The sequence below is a fragment of the Mastigoproctus giganteus genome, chromosome 5 (genome assembly GCF_048544385.1).
Source record: "Mastigoproctus giganteus isolate SK-2022 chromosome 5, ASM4854438v1, whole genome shotgun sequence".
Lineage (NCBI taxonomy): Eukaryota > Metazoa > Arthropoda > Arachnida > Uropygi > Thelyphonidae > Mastigoproctus > Mastigoproctus giganteus.
In genome coordinates this window covers 146,256,612-146,278,809 of record NC_143579.1, presented here as the reverse complement: position 1 = coordinate 146,278,809, position 22,198 = coordinate 146,256,612, and the positions used below count along the sequence as shown (strand labels likewise).

The 22,198-nt window shown below is 39.2% G+C and overlaps 1 protein-coding gene across 1 annotated transcript in view; it reads left to right on the top strand.

Annotated features, from left to right (window-relative positions):
• LOC150085750 (AP-5 complex subunit beta-1-like) overlaps nucleotides 1-22,198 on the top strand; it is an 842,186-nt gene that overhangs the window by 552,537 nt on the left and 267,451 nt on the right. The gene's annotated exons all lie outside the window — the stretch shown is intronic.

Below are 22,198 nucleotides of genomic sequence, written 5' to 3'. Positions count from 1 at the left end.
TTTATTTTGCTGTTCATACCTTCTAACATGACATTCACTCAGAATTTTGTAATACTTTATAATCAAGAGCAAAGTTTCCGGCATCCCCCTCCCCACATACTTCTCCTTCAACCCATGCACGGTACTAAGTACTATAGGTTTTGATACCTTTCGTGTTTGGGGTTTTCATAAAAAAAAAAGAACATGTGAAACATAATGCATATTTCATCTCTGTGCATGTTTAGAAGAAAGATTGCATATTTCAACCTTTCTTCTAAATTAAATAATCCTAATATCCACAGTTAACACTTCCATATTGCAGTTTACTTATTCTTATTTTTATTTTAATTTTAATAACAATTTAAATATAATAACACATTTATTGTTTTTATGCTGTGATTAGTATAATAAGCAAATAGTAATAATTCACAAATTCAAAACTAATAACAAAAAAAAAAAAAAAAACCAAGAAAAAAGCATAGACCATAAAAAAAAGAAAAAATGCATGAACCAAGAGCATTTTGTTTCTGTATATTTGCCATATTGCTTGTCCAATCCTTCAAAGAGTGCACAGAAATATTCGGGTGATTTTAAAAATCCTTCTAAATGAGTCAGATATAAATTTTCATGAATATCTACCCACTGGGAGCAAAGTTATTACATGGCACATAACTGCTAACTCTCTGCATTTATAATTGAAAATCCATTGTTTTTTACTTATTATGCCCATTCTCCAACTCACCATCATAATATATATTTGGCAAAGAAGAGTTTCTCCATCTTTATCTGTACAGGCAACCACCGTATAACACGGTACTTATATAATACAGTTTCGCTCTAACACGGTTAGAGAATTCCGGAAAACCTTGCATAATAGGGTATTTTTGAGCTTTTGTGTGGGGAAACCATGCTATTACGTTGGATGTAATTTTTCAACATTTCCACCCTTTTTGAATCCCCGCTGTTGATCTGCTATTCAAAATATATATATATATATATATATATATATATATTGAGAAATACCTGTATTTTATTTTGTTGGGAAATCCCCATGTTACATTCTGTGCTATTGAACTTGTGGAAAAATCTATAGATTTCAAAGTTTTATTACTATTAGCACAGCAGGCCATCCAAAAGATTTAAATCATCCAAACTTTGAAATTTTGTTCCTACCCTTAGTTTACTGGGTTAATACAACTTCTTTCATTCAGCCATTAGATCAAGGCATTATAACCATCTTTAAAATGGATTTTGGAAAAAAATTGATTCCGAATCTACTGAAAAAACTGGAGGCACGGAAACATTTCTCAATTCTGGACTGTATATCAGAATCATAGCTTTATTGCTGAAAGAAGTAAAACTGTCAATGTTAAATGCGTGCGGAAAAATGTATGGCCAGATTCAGTTCATTCGAACTGGCAGAAAAGAGAATCGGCGCAATAGTAGAGATTGCAATGTCAGGAGGAGGGGAAGGTTTTGATGAAGCTCTTGTGGGTAGCACAGTTGATAGAATCGCTCTCCTCCACACACCGGGTGGAAAAGACCTGAGTTTGAATCCCGTCGGTGATGGGAAAAATTTTTATAGATTTTTTCACAACGTGGCTGAGTTAGTCGAGCTCAGGCGAGGGTAGCATGGTTTTTCTCCCGGAATCTCAGGTTTTTCATCCAGCAAACAGAAAATCGACCTCGGGACACATGCAATTTATAGACAATATGCACAGAGTAACAAGGCCTTAGTCTCCTGTGCTCCTAAAAAAATTAAAAAAAGATATGATTACAGAAGACATTTAAGAATTACTGGTAGAAAAAGAGGCTGACAAAGTAGATTTCGTGGAAATAGCTTTTCATGTCTGCGCTATCAGAAGATGAAAATTCTAAACTTCAAATTTTACGCTAAAAAGCATACGGGAAAACATAAAGTTAGCCGAGCAATTAGAATCTTATTTTTTGGATGCAGATTCTTGAATGAAAGGAGCACAAAATTCAAAAGGGAGCAAAAACTTCTTAGTTCCATATAATGAAATTCACAAATATTTATCAAGCAAAAGCAAACAAACCCGGATTACGGATTTTTTAAAAAGAGTAGTATTTAAGTGTATTTTTGTTAGTTTTGTTAATGAAATAGTGTATTTTTGTTAGCTTTTGGAATGTAACCCCCCCCCCCCCCTTTTTTGTACTTTTTCTTAGTCCTGTATAACACAGTTTTGCACATCACAACATTTTATAGGAACCTAACTACCGTGTTATATGAGGGTTACCTGTATACAAAAACTAAAAAATTAAAACTATGTTAAAATATGAAATTGGATTTTTTTTTAAAAAATTGTGAATTTCTGCTTATTATCATTAAAAAATTGGCTGCCAGGTGCTATTGCACATTGCAAAATAAAATATAGGATAATGGCTTTTTTTTTTTTTTTTTGTGCGTAGTCATTTCTGACTTTAGCATTAGCATTAGTAGAGGCATTTGATGCAAGAAAGCAAGCTTATGCAGCATCAGCCAAAAAAAAATAAATAAATAAATAACCACTTCCACTTCACCCCTCTGTTCGTTCGAAATACCTGTTCAGCTGAGCCTTAAACTTATTTAGGCTATCAACTTCCACGACAAGGGATGGAAGTCTGTTCCACCAACCAACCACCCGCTGGCTAAAGGCAAATTTCCTCACGTCTATCCTACATCTGTCCTTCCTCAATTTGAATTTATGCCCTCTCAGGTGATTATTCTGAGCAAGAGAAAGAATCCCATCAGCATTGAGCATGCTGAAACCATTCAAGGCTTTATACACCGCTATCAGATCACCTCGCTGGTGTCTAGTCTCCAGACACTGTAATTTGCAAAACTTAAGCCTTTCTTTGTAAGAGCACCCCTTTGTTCCATTCACTAATCTTGTTGCCCTTCTCTGTACTCGTTCCAGCATCTCTACATCCTTCTTGAAATGAGGCCTCCAGACTTGTATACAGTACTCTAGGTGTGGCCTGACCATTGCCTTATACAAGGGAATAATCACGTCCTTATCCCTGCTAGAAAAATTCCTATATATCATTGACAATACACCATGAGCTACTCTTGCAGCCCGTCTGCACTGCTCAGAAAACTTCATATCTGCCTGCTTGTGCAGGCAGATATGAAGTTTTCTGAGCAGTGCAGACGGGCGGCAAGAGTAGCTCATGGTGTATTGTCAATGATATATAGGAACCACCCCCAGGTGGTTGTCCACCCCCGGGTCCCTTTCATTCTTTACCACTGTCAGTGTAGTACCACAGAGTTGATACGTTGCTCTGGGGTTGCTGTTTCCCATATGTAGTACTTTACATTTGTCAATGTTAAACTTCATTTGCCACCTCTCAGCCCATCTGCTCAACCTTTCCAGATCCTGTTGCAGTAGCATAGTGTCAGTAGTGTCCTTGACAACCCTGCCAACCTTTGTATCGTCTGCAAACTTGGACATTAAGCTTGATATACCATCATCAATATCATTTATAAATACAGAAAACAATAATGGACCCAATACTGAACCCTGAGGGACTCCACTAAACATTAGTCCACGATGAGCAGTGTCCATTGATTACCATTCTCTGTCTTCTCCCCCTCAACCACCCCTTTATCCATAGCAGCAATTTTTTTCCAATGCCACACTGCTGCCACACTGCTCCAATTTGTGCAGCAGTCTTCAATGTGCAACAGTATCAAAAGCCTTTCTAAGATCTAAGTATATAATATCAAAGTTATTCCCTGCATCCAGTTCTTTTGTGACTGCATCATAACATCCAATCAAATTGGTCAGGCAAGACAAAACCATGCTGTGTCTGAGCTATAAGTGAAGTCTTGTCTAGATGATCCTGCAGTGCTTCTTTAACTAGTGCCTCCATTAATTTTCCGGGAACAGAAGTTAAACTAACAGGTCTATAATTACTTGTGTCGCCTTTTGATCCTGCTTTGTGAATTGGGGTCACATTTGCACATCTCCAGTCCATGGGTACTTCCCCTGAGTCCAAGAAAGCTCTCATAATTATGACTAAGAGTTTGCTTACTTCCTTTGCTGCCTCCTTTAATATAACTGGATAGATCCCATCCACCCCAGGTGCCTTTCTTGTATTTATCTTCAACAATTTCTCCTCCACTTTACTCTCAGTTATTACAAGATTCTCCTACTTACTGCCAGAGTTGAATACACCTCTGGCATTCCCCTCGCTGAATAACTCCTCATGTGTGAATGTCGATGCAAAATATTCATTGTTTGTTAGCTACCTGAGCAGGATCATCAACAGTTGACCCATCGATATCAAGTGGACCACTCTGATTCATCCCCTTCCTTCTAGAGTTTACATAAGTAAAGAACTCTTTGCTGTTTTTCTTTGCATCCCTTGCCAAAGATTTCTCGTAATCTGCCTTCGCCTGCCTAACCTCCTTTGTAACTTGGTTACAGATCAACTTGTATCTATCATAGGCTTCTGTGTCATGTGTTAATTTGTATGTATCCCATGCATTTTTTCTTCTCTGCCATATGTCTCATTAGTTCATCTGACATCCACTTAGGCCTAAACCTTGAACAATATTTCCTAGTTGGTATGTAAAGCCTAGTAGCTTCCAAGATAAGTTCTTTGAATGCTTCCCATTTTGAATTTGCTGTTGGTAACATCATCAGTTGGTCCCACTGTATAGAATTTAAATACTGTCTCAGTCCATCATAGTCGCCTTTACGAAAGCAATAACCCTTCCCTTTACCCCTAATGTTAGTTTCCTCTTTGAGTAAATTCCACTTCAGCACACTGTGATCACTGCCACCTAGTGGTTCATTTACCTGCAGATTCTTAATGCATGAAGTATCACTACTGATAATCAAATCAAGAGTATTACTCCCTCTAGTTGCCTCCCGAACATGCTGATGTAGAAAACAATCATCCAATAAATCCACAAAAGCCTTGCTACTGTGTGAGTGACCAGCCCCCAAATTCCAGTCAATATCTGGGAAATTAAAATCTCCCATTATAAGACTCTCTGATTTACTGGCCCACTCTATTTCCCTGTACAGTTTCTTATTATACTCATCAGAGTCATTAGGCCTATAGCACACTCCTACTCTCAATTTTGATCTCCCAATGCTTATGTCACACCAAACTGACTCGACACTGCACTGTCCAGCAATGTCGACTAGCTTCACTTCCTTGGATTTTATGTATTTCTTACCTAATAGCATAACCCCTTCTCCCTTCCTATCCTGTCTATCCTTTCTGTAGACATTGTACTCCCCAAATTCCAGTTCTGCATTCCTTATATCTGTGTGACACCACGTCTCTGAAATCCCCACAATATCTGCCTTTGATGTTTTGAGCAATACGTCAAATTCATCAAATTTATTTACTAAACTCCTAGCATTGGTGTACATGCAAGTCTATATGCACCTGTTCTTTTTCTTAGCTTCCCTAACACAACCCATGTGTTTATTTGTACCCCAATGATTCCCAGCAGTCTCTGAAATATCCTGTATCTTATTTTCCAGGCTGCGGCTCATTCCAATAAAAGCAGTGCAAGAATCACTTTTACCTCTGCCAGTGGCTACTGTTAATCTATTAGTCCTTGTATCCCCCCAATCTAGCAGTTTTCCGACCCACCTAACACTGCCTCTATAGCATCAGCAAACATTCTTGCACCCTTTCTATTTAAGTGTATCCCATCCCTGTAGAAGCAGTCTCTCCTGTTAACTTGTGCAATATGAAGCTAATTAACATTGTTCAATAAGATGCCAAAGAAATATGATGTAAAATTTTAAATACACACATATACACAAAATTTTTCATGTATTGTAAAATCTGCAAAAAAGGTAATGCATTTGTCTTGTGCATGCATGTTGTTTAATAGAAGACATTCAAGAATTCATGATTTTTCAGTTCCAAATGGTGAGAAACAAATTAATCAGATACAGTCGATTCCGGTTATTTGGGAAACATTGGGACTAGTGCATTTTGGCCTGATTAAGCGGCTGCCCCAATTATGCAGAGTTTCACGTAAACAGTTAAAAATACAGCTTTAAGAATGATTTTCTGTAAGATTAAATCACATTGCGATGGACTCACCATAGTAAAATACCGATCACTATACAATGTGTAGTAAGCGCCGGTCATTGTGATCATGTTTGTGAAATGAAGTTTAATTCTATTAAACAGCAATTCTAATTAGCGGAAATAGGAGCATTATTATCCACAGGCTATAAAAGTAAATATATACTGTATTAAGTACAATTTTACACTTTATTACGTTACCAATTAAAAAATTAAATGACACATGAAAATAGGAAGAATATTTTCCACAGGTTAGCAAAATAAAAATAAATTTATGCTTACATGCATAGCTTAATTAATACGTACTGTAATATGTACATACTAACTAGTTGACATTTCTGTTCACTGACATTTGTGGGTGGGGGTTAAAATTTAAAACAGTAGAAAAGATAAACAATCAATAACAAAGAACACGGCACACACAAATTGCAAGTAACACGATATGCGCAAGTGACAACGGAGTAACAAGTTATGAAGCTTAAAAAATAGGAATGAAGAGCAGATTCTGAAAATTATGTTTTTATATGATTGAAGCACTAACAGAAAAGCCCAATAAACAGGGGACTGCTAATTGTTTTTATTGTTTTATGGTTGTGACCTCCAGAAATCCGACCGAACCACATGGTATGGTTGGAGACAATCGTAGGGTAATCTCGAGTGCCGCGGTCTCCTGCCCCGATTAAACGGCATGTTGTCCCAATTAAGCGAAGTAAACCCTGGCTGTTTCCTCGATTGCTGCCCCAATTAACCGGTGGCCCAAATAACTGGAATCCACTGTATTTGCAAACAAATAAGCATAAGAACAGCATGTAGTGAATAGAAAGAAATGCAAAAATAGATATAGCATTTCATAGTGACATTGATGTCATATGTGTCGAGTTGTACTTTATTGCTCTATGTGATTACATGGCACCCAAGTTTCCAGTGAAAAATAATATCCTTATAAGTGCCGAGGGAGTAAAAATTTCATCATTTAGGATTACGTCATTTTCAACTTTGAAATTTCTTGTGGACAAGTTTCCATTGCTTCTTGCATTGTTAAAGATAAGTAAATAGATGAAGCAATGGATGTTTTCCAACATCGGTTCTATCAGTTTCAGTGTGAGAACCTATCAAATGCTATTATGAAAGAAAAAAGAATTGATGTACAATGGTCCTTGGTTGAGGAATGACAAATGCTTAAGGAAGCCTGAAATATAAGAAATTTTCCCAAGTCATATTTAGCATTTTAACAATTTCTCCTGGCAGTGCTGAGTGTGAGAGAATATTTAACCAGGTGAAAGAAAAATAAAAATCTTTCTGTTGAAGCTTTGGAAATTCTTTTGACAGCCAAGTGTAAACAGTAGTGCTAGTGTTATGAACAAAACTTTGACTCAACATTTCTAAAAAGGCAGAGTCAGCATCTTTCTTGAAACAATTGAAATAAGCTGACGCCTAATAAAATAACCAAACAGAAATCCACTGATGGAAAAATGTTAGTTAAGCTAATGTGTAAAAACACTGTAATGGTAAGCTATCATATGCCTATATTTCAATATAAAATATGTATTTTGCCAGTGTAATTTAATTTCTAGTCTTTTGTGGACTCTACAAAATACCTGCCTTTATCTGAAAATTCTTCTGTTTTTTTTTGCCAGGTTTTTGAAACAAACTCCTGCTTTTTTTCAAAAAAACATTCTGTTTTGTTGTCTGTTTTGATCCTGTTTACAAATGCCTAATCTCCTGCTTTTTGAAAGACAAAAGTTGGTTGGCAGCCTCATGCAGATGGACATGGTGAAGAAAATAGATACTTTCTGCAGATATGTTTTTGCAGTCATGCAACATAAGGCTGATTGAAAAATAAATGCCACATGCCATTCATCACCTCAACACCTGTACAATGACTAATGGCTGAAGATTCTCACCCTAAAGATCATTTGCATACATTTTCGTTGTAAGCATAATCTTTATCCCTAAGGTGAATTGAACAACTTGCACAAAATTCTATTCCAGTAGTAGTAACAGAAACAATATGCTATTGACTTGTATTTGATAAAAAGTTCATTTTGCTTGAACATATCCATCAGCTCCATATAAAATGCTTGGGAGGTTTGGACATGAGATGTCCTTATGTGTGCGCGATGTAAGGAGTATGAGGAAATCAGGCACCAACCCAGCGTTGTTATGGGCTTATATGAGAGCTTGAACGAGAGGGTGGATGCCCACAAAAGATTTAAATTGAGGGACACATCAAGCTCTCACCTGCCCATATCAATGCCAGATCTTCCACTTGAACTTGACGCAACACAGCGGCAAACCCCAAAGGCAGAATGCACCGGTCCCAAAGGAACTAGTTATTGTCGGTGACTCTATTGTCAGGGAAACGGGGCACATATTGTGCAAAAAGGATAAGTGGAACAGTACCAAGGTATGTCTGCCAGGGGCAAACATTGATGACGTAGAGCAGATATCACCTTTTAAGGGCACAAAGGGTGATATTGTTGGCACTAGTGATATTAAAAGTAGAAGACCGGTGGAATTACTCAACAAGTAGAGGTCAATGTTGAAAAAAAGCCATGAGTTAGGGTTAAATTTGAAAGTGTCTGCGATTCTGCCCAGACACAATACGAGGGATTATATGATGAGAGCCTTGTCGATCGGCCCTGGAGAGATTGTGCAAGGGTCAAATGGTTGAAATTTCTCACCCTGGTCTGTGCTTGTTAAAAGGAGAGACTGCTTCTACAGGAATTGGATACACTTAAATAGAAAGGATGTAAGAATATTTGCTGATTCTATCGAGGCAAAGTTAGCATTAGCATTAGCATTAGTAGAGGCATTTGATGCAAGAAAGCAAGCTTATGCAGCATCAGCCAAAAAAAAAAAAAAAACCCACTTCCACTTCACCCCTCTGTTCGTTCAAAACACATGTCCAGCTGGGCCTTAAACTTATTTAGGCTATCAACCTCCACCACAAGGGATGGAAGTCTGTTCCACCAACCAACCACCCGCTGGCTAAAGGCAAATTTCCGCACGTCTATCCTACATCTGTCTTTCCTCAATTTGAATTTATGCCCTCTCAGGTGATTTTTCTGAGCTAGAGGAAGAATCCCATCAGCATTGAGCATGCTTAAACCATTCAAGGCTTTATACACCTCTATCAGATCACCTCGCTGGTGCCTAGTCTCCAGACACTGTAATTTGCAAAACTTAAGCCTTTCTTCGTAAGAGCACCCCTTTGTTCCATTCACTAATCTTGTTGCCCTTCTCTGTACTCGTTCCAGCAGCTCTACATCCTTCTTGAAATGAGGCCTCCAGACCTGTATACAGTACTCTAGGTGTGGCCTGACCATTGCCTTATACAATGGAATAATCACCTCCTTATCCCTGCTGGAAAAATTCCTGTATATCATTGACAATACTCCATGAGCTACTCTTGCAGCCCGTCTGCACTGCTCAGAGAACTTCATATCTGCCTGCACAAACACCCCCAAGTCCCTTTCATTCTCTACCACTGTCAGTGTAGTACCACAGAGTTGATACGTTGCTCTGGGGTTGCTGTTTCCCATGTGTAGTACTTTACATTTGTCAATGTTAAACTTCATTTGCCACCTCTCAGCCCATCTGCTCAACCTTTCCAGATCCTATTGCAGCAGCATAGTGTCAGTAGTGTCCTTGACAACCCTGCCAACCTTTGTATCGTCTGCAAACTTGGACATTAAGCTTGATATACCATCATCAATATCATTTATAAATACAGAAAACAATAATGGACCCAACACTGAGCGTTAGGTGGCAGTTGAGGCTGTTGAATCAGTTGAGGCAGTTGAATGAATAAACGAGGAAGATGAAAAGTTGGTTCTGTGGGTTTGAAGTTGGACAGTAAATGGATGTTGGCTGGTGGCGGCACATAGTCGGACTGTTTTGAAAGAGAGAGCGGGAATTATAGAAGCCAATTCAGAAGAACAGTGCCCATGGAAGTATCTGTAGAAGAGGCATGCAGCAGAAACAGTACGTCTATGAAAAAGCGAGTGGAGAGACTCTGTTAGAGATGAATCATTAATTAACCTAACTGCCCTCTTCTGAATGGAATCAAGAAGCCTGAGAGAGGTTTTGGGGGCACCACCCCAGATCTGAGAACAATATTCCATGGCAGGGTGGATTTGCGATTTATACAAAATTAGCAGCTGTTTGGAAGAAAAGTAATGCTGACAGCGAAAGAGAAAACCAAGTTTGTTAGATGCAGAGGAAGCAATATTTGTAATGTGCTTGTGCCAAGAGAGATTAGAAGTCAGGGTAATCCCCAAAAGAGATATATCATTTTGCCTAGAAATCAGAGTGTCACCAAAGATAAGCATAGGAGCAGAAGAATCCTATTTGTGAGATATAAGACAAGACTGAGTTTTAGAAGGGTTGAAATCAACTAAGTTGTCTTTGCCCCACAGGAGAATTACCTGAAGATCCGCATTTAAGGAATTGGTAGCAGATTTTCAAGAAGTTGAAGCTGATTGAGCAGGGCAAGGTTTCTCAAAATGGAAAGTGGAATGCAATGTGCTATTATCAGCAAAACTATGGTTAGGATTTCCAGTCAATGGAAGAAGGTCATTAATATACAAGAGGAAAAGAGTGGGGGGAAAGAACTGAACCTTGGGGGACACTGGCATTAGTGGAGAAGTTAGAAGACAGAGAACCATCTACCATCACCCTCAGTGAGTGATCAGAGAGAAAACTGGATAACCAATTACCAAAAACAGTTGGCAAACCATAAGATGGAAGCTTGTTTAGAAGACCTTTATACCAAACACGATCAAAAGCCTTTGAGATGTCAAGAGCAACTACTTGTGTTATCAGTAGTGATTCTTCATGCATTAAGAATCTGCAGATAAAGGAACCACTAGGTGGCAGTGATCACAGTGTACTGAAAATAGATTTATTATTATTATTAGCTATATAGTGCAAGGAAGCCTGAGGCTTATGCTGCACCAGCCAAAAAAAAAAAAAAAAAAATCCCAAGTTACCCTGAGAGAGAGAGAGAGAGAGAGAGAGAGAGAGAGAGAGAGAGAGAGAGAGAGAGAGAGAGAGAAGTAGAAGGAAATCACCAAGAAAGAGAAGAATGATGATATCCAGCTCAGGATCCTGGGTTTGCCAAGCCCATACTCACCAGATGAGAGCTCCCAGGGTAATTTTCTCAAAGAGGTAACTACCATCAGCGATTCTTCATGCATTAAGAATCTGCAGATAAAGGAACCACTAGGTGGCAGTGATAACAGTGCTGAAGTGGGATTCTTTCAAAGAGGTAACTACCATCAGGGGTAAAGGGAAGGGATTTTGCTTTCCTGAAGGCAACTACAGAGGTCTGAGATGGTATTTAAATTCTATACGGTGGGACCAACCGATGATGTTACCAACAGCAAATTCAAATTGGGGAGCATTCAAAGAATTAATCTTGGAAGCAACTAGACTTTTCATACCAACTAAGAAATATTGTTCAAGAATTAGGCCTAAATGGATATCAGATGAACTAATTAGACATGTGGCAGAGAAGAAAATGCATGGGATAGATATAAATTAACAGGTGACACGGAAGCCTTTGATAGATAAAAACCGGTCTGTAACCAAGTCAGAAAGGAGGTTAAATGATATTTTGCCTCTACATTCACATATAGCGAGGGGAATGCAGGAGGTGTATTAAACTCTGGCAATAATCTTGTAATAACTTAGAGTAAAGTGGAGGAGAAATTGTTGAAGATAAACATATTGCCAGAGTTTAAGAAAGGGACCTGGGGTGAATGAAATGCATCCATTTATATTAAAGAAGGCAGCAAAGGAAGTAAGCAAATGCTTAGCCATAATTATGAGAGCTTCCTTGCACTCAGAGGAGGTACCCATGGACTGGAGATGTGCAAATGTGACCTCAATCCATAAAGGAGGATCAAAGGGAGACACAGGTAATTACAGACCTGGAGGCACTTGTTAAAGCAGCATTGCAGGATTATCTAGAACAAGACTTCAGTTATAGCTCAGACACAGATAGCGTTTTTAAGGGGAAGTCTTGTCTGACCAATTTGATTGGATATGCAGTCACCAAGCAATTGGATGCAAAGAATAATTTTTTTTATATCATATATTTGGATCTTAGAAAGGCTTTTGATATTGTTGCTGCTATGGATATAGAGATGGTTGAGTGGGAGAAGACAGAGAGTGTTAATCAATGGACACTGTTCTTCGTGGACTAATGTTATTAGTCAAACCCCCCAGGGTTCAGCATTGGGTCCATTGTTGTTTTCTGTATTTATAAATGATTTTTATGATGGTATATCAGGCTTAATGTCCGAGTTTGCATACAATACGAAGGTGTGCAGGGTTTTATGGACACTAATGACAGTACGCTGCTGCAACAGGATCTAGAAAAGTTGAGCAGATGGGCTGAGTGGTGGCACCTGAAGTTTAACATTGACAAATGAAAAGTACTGCATATCGGAAGCAGTAACGCCAGAGTAACGTATCAACTGTGTGGTACTACACTGACACGGGTAGAGACTGAAAAGGATCTGGGGTAATTGTGGAGGCAGGTATGAAGTTTCTGAGAAGTAGGTGTCTTGTCAATAATATACAAGAGTAGGTGTCTTGTCAATAATATACAGGAATGTTTCTAGCCCGGATAATGAGGTGACGATCCCTTTGTATAAGGCAACTGTCAGGCCACACCTTGTGTACTGTATACAGCTCTGGAGTCCTCGTTTTAAGAAAGATGTCATGCTTTTAGAATGAGTACAGAGAAGGGCAACAAGATTAGTCAATGGAACAAACAGTTGCTCTTAAGAAGAACGGCTTAAGTTTTGCAAATTACAGTGTCTGGAGACTAGGCACCTGCGAGGTGATCTGATTGAGGTGTATAAAGCTTTGAATGGTTTGAGCATGCTCAGTGCTGATGGGATTCTTCCTCTTGCTCAGAATAATCGCCTGAGAGGGCATAAATTCAAATTGAGGAAAGTCAATTGTAGGATAGATGTGCAGAAGTTTGCCCTTAGCCTGCATGTGGTTGATTGCTGGAACAAACTTCCATTTGTAGTTGTAGAAGTTTATAGCTTAAGCAGATTGAACGCAGAACTAGACAAACATTTGGATAGATGGGTGTGTGTGTGTGTGTGTGTGCGTGTGTGCGTGCGCGCGCGCGCTTTTTTTTTGATTGGTGCTATCTAAGCTTGCTTTCTTGCATCATGTGCCCTTGCTAATGCTAATTAAAATGCTAATATTATCTGTAATCTCTTTACTTCTTGGGGTGCAGAACTTCGCATCTACCATGCAAAGATATAAACTTGTTTTTCTGATATAAACTAGATTACTGGCAAGTATACAGCTGCCAGAAATTGTGTACTTTGATGACTTGATCCCATCCGTCATTACTACTGGAGCATTTCAAACATCTCCTGTTAGACTGCCAACACCCATCAGACTGCGAACTACCATTTTGGTGTCCATATTCAAGAACTACTCTGAGAATTAAGTATCATGGTAGACTAGGTTGGCCTATCACCAGGCAATCTATTCCATTCAGGCATGCTCATGTCCCAGCATGCAACTTCTTATTTAAAAACTGGGTGATATCTGATAATCTTTCTTCCATCTACCTGCAGCTGTGTTTAGCACACCATATTGAACATTCTGACTTTCCTGTATATCCCCATATAGCCTGAAGTCAGACTTGTTGAATCCACTGCTGTCTTTCTAGACATGGAAAGACAGCAGCAGAGTGAATTGTCTTGATTTCTTGTATCTTATTATTAGTACATTATCTGAGCAGATTTCACATGCGGGCAGCATGTACTTTACAGAGCCTTGGATTATAAACTAACTCACAACGTTGTATTATATACACATTCATTAAGTGCATTACAAGCTGTATCACCATTGAAATACACTAATCATCTAGTTCTGTCTCAAGTTCAGCAGAAGATGCATTCTCTGAATGTGATATTTGCTTCTTGTGGTACTGCAGTAAAATCAGCAACTCCCACAGAAAATCTGAGCCTCTCAGTCTCCTATACGACTACAGGCAAATAGTACACATAAATTAAATCATTAAAGCCTGTAATGAAAGTTCATTTAGCTTGGTTCTGCATAGGACAGTCATAGGCTAACAAGTCTCCTATCTGTGAATATAGTGACATTAGTAGAGGCACATGAGGCAAGAAAGCAAGCTTATGCAGCATCAGCCAAAACAAAAAAAAAAAACCCTTCCCATTTCACCCCTCTGTTCGTTCCAAATATCTGTCCAGCCCAGCCTTAAATTTATTTAGGACATCAACTTCCACAAAAAAATGATGGAAGTCTGTTCCACCAATCAACTACCCGCTGGCTAAAGACAAACTTCCACACATCTATCCTACATCTGTCATTCCTCAATTTGAAATTATGCCCTCTCAGGTGATTATTCTGAGCAAGAGGAAGAATCCTATCAGCATTGAGCATGCTCAAACCATTCAAGGCTTTATACACCTCAAAGAGATCACCTCGCAGGAGCCTAGTCTCCAGACACTGTATTTTGCAAAACTTAAGCCTTTCTTCGTAAGAGCAACCCTTTGTTCCATTCACTATCTTGTTGCCCCTTCTCTATAGTCGTTCTAGCAGCTCTACATCCTTCTTAAAATGAGGCCTCCAGACCGGTATATGGTACTCAAGGTGTGGCATGACCATTGCCTTATACAAGGCGATAATCACCTACTTATCCCTGCTAGAAAAATTCCTGTATATCAAAACACCATGAGCTACACTTGCAGACTGTCTGCACTGCTCAGAAAACTTCATATCTGCCCCCACAATAACCCCCAGGTCCTTTTCATTTCATACCACTGACAGTATAGTACCACAGAGTTGATATGTTACTCTGGAGTTACTGCTTCCCATAGGTAGTACTTTACATTTGTCAATGTTAAACTTCATTTGTCACCTCTTCTGTTCCGGGTAAAATAATGGAGTCGCTGGTTAAAGATGCATTGCAGGATCATCTAGACAAGACTGCAGCAATAATTCAGACACAGCATGGGTTTGTTAAGGGAAAGTCTTGTCTGACAAATTTGATAGGATATTATGATGTGGTTACAAAGGAACTGGATGCAAAAAACAATTTTGATATCATATATTTGGATTTCAGGAAAGCTTTTGACACTGTTGCGCATGGAAGACTATTGTACAAATTGGAGCAGAATGGTATTAAGGGTAAGTTGCTACAATGGATAAAAGGATGGTTAAGTGCGAGAAGACAGAGGGTGATAATCAATGGGTGCTGCTCTTCTTGGACTAATGTTATTAGTGGAGTCCCACAGGGTTCGGTGTTAGGTCCACTGTTGTTTTGTATATTTATCAATGATATTGATGAAGGTATATCAGTCTTAATGTCGAAGTTTGCAGATGATACAAAGGTTGGCAGGGTTGTTAATAACAGTAATGGCAGTCTGCTACTGCAACAGGATCTAGATAATTTGGGCAGATGGGCTAAGAAGTGGCAACTGAAGTTTAACCTTGACAAATGCAAAGTACTGCATATGGGTAGAAATAACCCCAGAGAAACGTACCAACTGTGTGGTACTACACTTAAGGTGGTAGAAAATGAAAAAGACCTGGGAGTAATTGTGCAGTCAGATATGAAGTTCTCTGAGCAATGCAGACAGGCTGCCAGGGCAGGTCATGGGGTTTTGTGTGTTGTGCGGCGCCTCCGTAGCCAGGTGGGAAGGAGCAGCAGCAGTGCGTAGCACACGCTTCTTGATTAGACCGGGGTTCGAGCCCGTCACCACCAAATATGGAGGATGCTAAAACATCAGGGAATGACCACCGCATATCCCGGAGCAATATGGCCTTAGTTGCTAATGCTCCTAAAAACCAAATAACAACAACAACATGGGGTTTTGTCAATGATATAAAGGAATTTTGCTAGCAGGGTAAAGGAGGTGATTATCCCTCTGTATAAGACAATGGTCAGGCAACGCCTTGAGTACTGCGTACAGGTCTGGAGACCTCATTTTAGGAAGGATGTAGATTTACTTTTGTGGGTACAGAGAAGGGCAACAAGATTGGTGAGGGGAATGAAGGGATCCTCTTACCAAGAGAGGCTTAAGTTCTGCAAATTGCAGTGGCTGGAGACTAGGCACCTGCGCGGTGATCTGATTGAGGTATATAAGGCCTTGAATGGATTGAGCACGCTGAATTCTGATGGGATCCTTCCACTTGTTCAGATTACGAACCTAAGGGGGCATAAATTCAAATTAAGAAAAGACAGATGCAGAATAGATGTGCGGAAATTTGCCTTTAGCCAGCGGGTGGTTAATTGCTATAACAAACTTCCATCTGTCGTTGTGGAAGTTGATAGCTTGAATAAATTTAAGGAGGAACTGGACAGGCATTTGGAGGGAATGGTGTGATTTTTTTTTTTTTTTTTTTTTGGCTGATGCTGCATAAGCTCATACATTTGCTTTCTTGCATCACATGCCACTACTACTACTACTACCTCTCAGCCCATCTGATCAACGTTTCTAGATCCTGTTGCAGCAGCGTACTGTCATTAGTGTCCATAACAACCCTGCCAACCTTTGTATCATCTGCAAAGTTGGACATTAAGCTTGATATACCATCATCAGTATCATTTATAAATACAGAAAACAACAATGAACCCAACACTGAACCCTGAGGAACTCCACTAATAACATTAGTCCACGATAAGCAGTGTCCATTGATTACCACTCTCTAACTTCTCTCACTCAACCATCCCTTTATCCATAGCAGCAATTCGCCTCCAATGCCACACTGCTCCAATTTGTTCAGCAGTCTTCCATGTGCAACAGCATGAAAAGCCTTAGCCTTTCTAAGATCCAAATGTGTGATATCAAAGTTATTTCTTGCATCCAGTTCCTTTGTGACCACATCATAGTATCCAGTCAAATTGGTCAGGCAAGACTTTCCCTTAACAAAACCACGCTATGTCTGAGCTATAACTGAAGTCTTGTCTAGATGATCCTGCAGTGCTTCTTTTACCATTGCCTCCATTAATTTTCCTTGAACAGAAGTTAAACTATCAGGTCTATAATTACTTGTGCTGCCCTTTGACCCTTCTTTGTGAATTGGGGTCACATTTGCACATCTCCAGTCCATGGGTACCTCCCCTGAGTCCAAGGAAGCTCTCATGATTATGGCTAAGGGTTTGCTTACTTCCTTTGCTGCCTCTTTTAATATAACTGGATAGATACCATCCAGCTCGGGTGCCTTTTTTATGTTTATCTTCAACAATTTCTCCTCCACTTTCCTCTAAGTTATTGCAAAATCATCTAGCTCACTGCCAGAGTTTAATTCATCTCTGGCATTCCCCTCCATGAATAACTCCTTATGTGTGAATGTAAATGCAAAATACTCATTCAGTTTGTTAGGCACATGTGCATGTCATCAACAGTTGAACCATCAATATCCAGTGGACCAATCTGATTCATCCCTTTCCTTCTAGAGTTTACATAGGTAAAGAACTCTTTGCTGTTTTTCTTTGCATCCTTTGCCAAAGATTTCTCATACTCTGCCTTTGCTTGCCTAATCTCCTATGTGGCTTGTTTAAACCAGCTTATATCTATCATAGGCTTCCATGTCACCCATTAATTTATATGTATCCCATGCATTTTTCTTTTCTGCCACACGTCTCATTAGTTCATTTGACATCCATTCAGGCCTAAACCTTGAACAATATTTCTTAGTTGGTATGGAGAGCCTAGTAACTTCCAAGATTAATTCTTTGAATGCTTCCCATTTTGAATTTGCTGTTGGAAACATCATCAGTTGGCACACCCTTATAGAATTTAAATACTGTCTCAGACCTCCATAGTCACATTTACGAAAGCAAAAACCCTTCCCTTTACCTCTGATGGTAGTTACCTCTTTGAGTAAATCTCACTTGAGCACACTGTGATCACTGCCACCTAGTGGTTTTTTTATCTGCAGATTCTTAATGCATGAATAATCAGTACTGATAAAAAAAAATCAAGAGTATTACTCCCTCTAGTTGCCTTCCGAACATGCTGATGTAGAAAACAATCACCAACAAATTCACAAAAGCCTTGCTAGTGTGTGAGTGACGAATCCACAAATTCCAGTCAATATAAGGGAAATTAAAATCCCCCATTATAAGAATCTCCGATTTCCTGGACCCCTCTATTTCCCTGTACAGTTTTTTTATTATACTCTACAAAGTCATTAGGCCTATAACACACTCCTACTCTCAATTTTGATCTCCCAGTGCTTATGTCACACCAAACTGACCGACACACTGCACTGTCCAGTGATGTCGACTGGCTGCAGTTCCTTTGATTTTATGTGTTTCTTAACTAATCGCATAACCCCTCCTCCCTTCCTATCATGTCTATCCTTTCTGTACACATTGTACTCCTCAAATTTCAGTTCTGTATTCCTTATATCTGTGTGACACCACGTCTCTTACATCCCAATAATATGTGCCTTTGATGTTTTGACCAACACCTCAAATTCATCAAATTTATTAACCAAACTCCTAGCATTGGTGTACACGCATGTATACATGCCCCTGTTCCTCTTAGCTACCCTAACAAAACCCATGTGTTTACTTGTACCGCAATGACTCCCAGCAGTCTCCGAAATACCCTGCATTTTGTTTTACAGGCTGCTGCTCATTCCAATAGAAGCAGTGCAAGAATCACTTTCACCTCTGCCAGTGGCTACTGTTAGTTTATTAATCCTTGTATCCCCCAAGCCAGCAGTTTTCTGACCCACCTAACACTGCCTCGATAGCATTAGCAAATATTCTTGCACCCTATCTATTTAAATGTATCATCCCTGTAGTAGCAGTCTCTCCTGTTAACAAGTATAGACCAGGCTGAAAAAAATTCTACCCCTTGAGCCTTGCACAATCCTTCCAGGGCCGAATTGATCGACAAGGCTCTCATCCTATACTCTCTCCTATCGTGTCTGGGCAGAATTACAGACACTTTCAAAATCTACCCTAATTCCCGGCTTCTTTTCAACAGTGACCTGTACTTGTTAATAACTCCACTGGTCTCCTACTCTTAATACTCTTAGTGCCAGCGTGTACAAAAATATCACCTTTTGTGATATTTTTGTCTATCCGCTCTACAACGTCTTCAACCTTTGTCCCCGGCAGACATACCCTGGTCCTGTTCCACCTATCCCTTTTATATACCATATAAAAAGGACAGGTGGAACATTTTTATATACCATGTTCCCCCTTTCCCTAACAATAGAGTTACCAACAACTGCTAGTTGTTGGTGACAAACATATTAACCATCTGTCACATTCTTTTTGAATATCCAGCTTTTATTTGTGCCCAAAATTTATGTTTCAGCATTTAACTGTCTGACGGAGCTTTAGTGCAAACTCAGATTGTATCGAACCATGACAATGCATTATAAATTTTTAGATTTTTAAAAATTATAAATATATTTCATTCTATGTTACTTAAATGTGTTTTTATTCATATTTATTTACCACTTTGCTTTATATTTTTGACATTGCAACAAACCTATGCCTTTTACTTTGTTAAGCTTGGACTTGGTGCATTATGATCTAGGTTGCCAGTGTGCCCTAAAACATTGAATCATCGTTATCACCTTTTGAATAAGAGGCCTAAGGATTTATTTAATAGACCCAGGGTAGCATTGAGAAAAAGTTGTGAGTTAGGATCAATATTAAATTTGAAAGTTTCTGAAATTCTCTCAAGTCATGATAAGAGGGATTACATGATCAGGGCCTTGTCGATCAGCCTGAAGAGATTTTTCAAGTATCACTTTGTAGAAATTTTTCTCAGGATGATCTATGCTTGTTAACAAGAGAAGTTGTTTTTACAGGAATAGGATACAGTTGAAGAGACAAGGTGCAAAATATTTGCTCATGCTATTGAGACATTGTTAGGTGAGTCAACAAACTACTAGGTTGGGAGGGGGGTTACTACACTACTAAATTAACAAGAGCTGCAAGTATAGATGAGTGTGATCCTTGTGGGATGGCCCCGGGTGCCAAGCGTATTTCGAGGCCAAGCGATATCTGTGAGATTATAAAGTGCTCTTCAAAGGCGATTAAAGTTATCTTTAAGTTTATACATTTATCTAAAGCCTTATTTTTTAAAACCGTTCTACACTTGAAAAGTCACAAGTTAGAACAGAGAAAGAAAAGCCACCTTTCTTTTTATTCATTTTTCTAGGTCACTAATCAACTAACACTTTAACCGCTTGGCCTCCTAGCGGCACTGCTCCTGCCTCCCCGTGGCAGGGCCGGAAATCTTGGCAAGTAAGTCCACTTGCCAAGGGCTAAAAGGAGCAATCATGGATAACACAGACCATAAGGATATTGAGAACGATAATCCAAAGAGACAAAAGACTGATCGGATGGAGCAACCTTGCCCATCGTTCTTAATCATCCGCTCCCTTACTAGTCAGCCCATGAATAAATTGTCTCCGTTTGTAATACAAAAACATCTGGAGGGTATTGCAGGATCTCCCAAGACGGTGAAGAGACTGCAATCAGGAGACTTACTAGTAGAAACCACCAACTACAGACATTCTGAGAAGCTGTTGCAACTTACAAGCTTTGCTGGCATTCCAGTTAAAATATCTCCACACACAACCCTAAATTCATCTAAGGGTGTGATATCCAGTTGGGACTTCATCGGTGACTGAATGTCACCGATGAAGAAATAACCCAATAACTGTAGGGACAGAATGTAATTGAAGCAAAAAGAATAATGACTAAAAAAGATAATCAACTGACACCTACAAGAAATATTATTCTCACCTTCAATACACCCAACTTACCCTCCTCTGTAAAAGCAGGTTATTTACTTTTCCGCATCCGACCTTACATTTCAAACCCTTTAAGGTGTTACAAATGCCAAAAGTATGGCCACTCACAAACTGTATGCAGAGGAGTTCCTGTCTGCCCTAATTGTGGATCCTCAGATCACATACAAAGTAACTGTACAGCTACAAAAATGACCTGCCCAAATTGCAAAGGTGACCATCCTGCATATTCGAAGACATGTGAAAAGTGGAAAACGGAGAAAAAAATAGTAAAATACAAGGTTGAGAACAAAGTAAGTTACCCAGAAGCGAGAAAATTAGTCGCTCCTACTATAACCAAAAATATGACCTATGCCAATGCTGTAAAAAAATTTCAGACAGTCTCCACTCAAACTGATGTAACAGTTCCCACTAACAAATCAATTTCTGACTGGGCTAGAAGTGTTCTTTCTAAGCAACAATCCAAGTTCTCTGACCAGGCAAATAATACTCCTCTGACAATACCAGTGGCATCTCCTGCTCCAGTCATAGATACCATATCTCATAGTTTAAACACAAATGTAGTAAAAAATTTTCAAGATACAACCATGGACACAGATGGCACACCCATACAGGAAGATCCCCTTCTAGAACTCCATGCAGAAGAAGAAATGGACACAGGTCGGCCAGTTTTCTCCAAAAAAGATAAATCTAAATTAGAACGTCATAAGCCAGTAACCTTCAAAAAGCAGTCAGATACATCTCCAACAATTAAACACAAATAATGGCTTGTATTTTACAATGGAATTGCAGAGGCTTTCGTTGCAACACAGATGATATCTGTGATCTAATTAACGGATATTCTCCCCAAGGTCGCGGGTTCGAATCCCGCCTCAGGCTTGGATCAAAGTACTGCAAAAACTTTGGGAGGTGCACTATGGCCACAGAAGCCGATGCGCCAACAACTACCAAAAAAAAAAAAAAAAAAAAACCGATATTCTCCAGTTGCCCTTTGTCTTCAGGAAACCTACCTAACCTCGCAAATTTCTCCTTCAATAAAAAACTATTGTCTTTATCGAAGAGATCGTAATACAGCAAATGCTGCCCATGGTGGTGTAGCAATCTTAATAAATTCAAAGATCCCAACTAAACATATTCCACTTCAAACTGAAATAGAAGCTGTTGCTGTTCATATAACTCTCCATATTTCAATAACACTGGTCTCAATATACCTACCACCAAACCATACTTACTGTTTAAAAGATCTTGAAGATCTACTCATACAGATACCTCCACCTCTCTGTATATTAGGGGATTTTAATGGACACCACCCCTTATGGGGCGGTCCTAAACTAGACACACATGGTCGACTCGTTGAAAG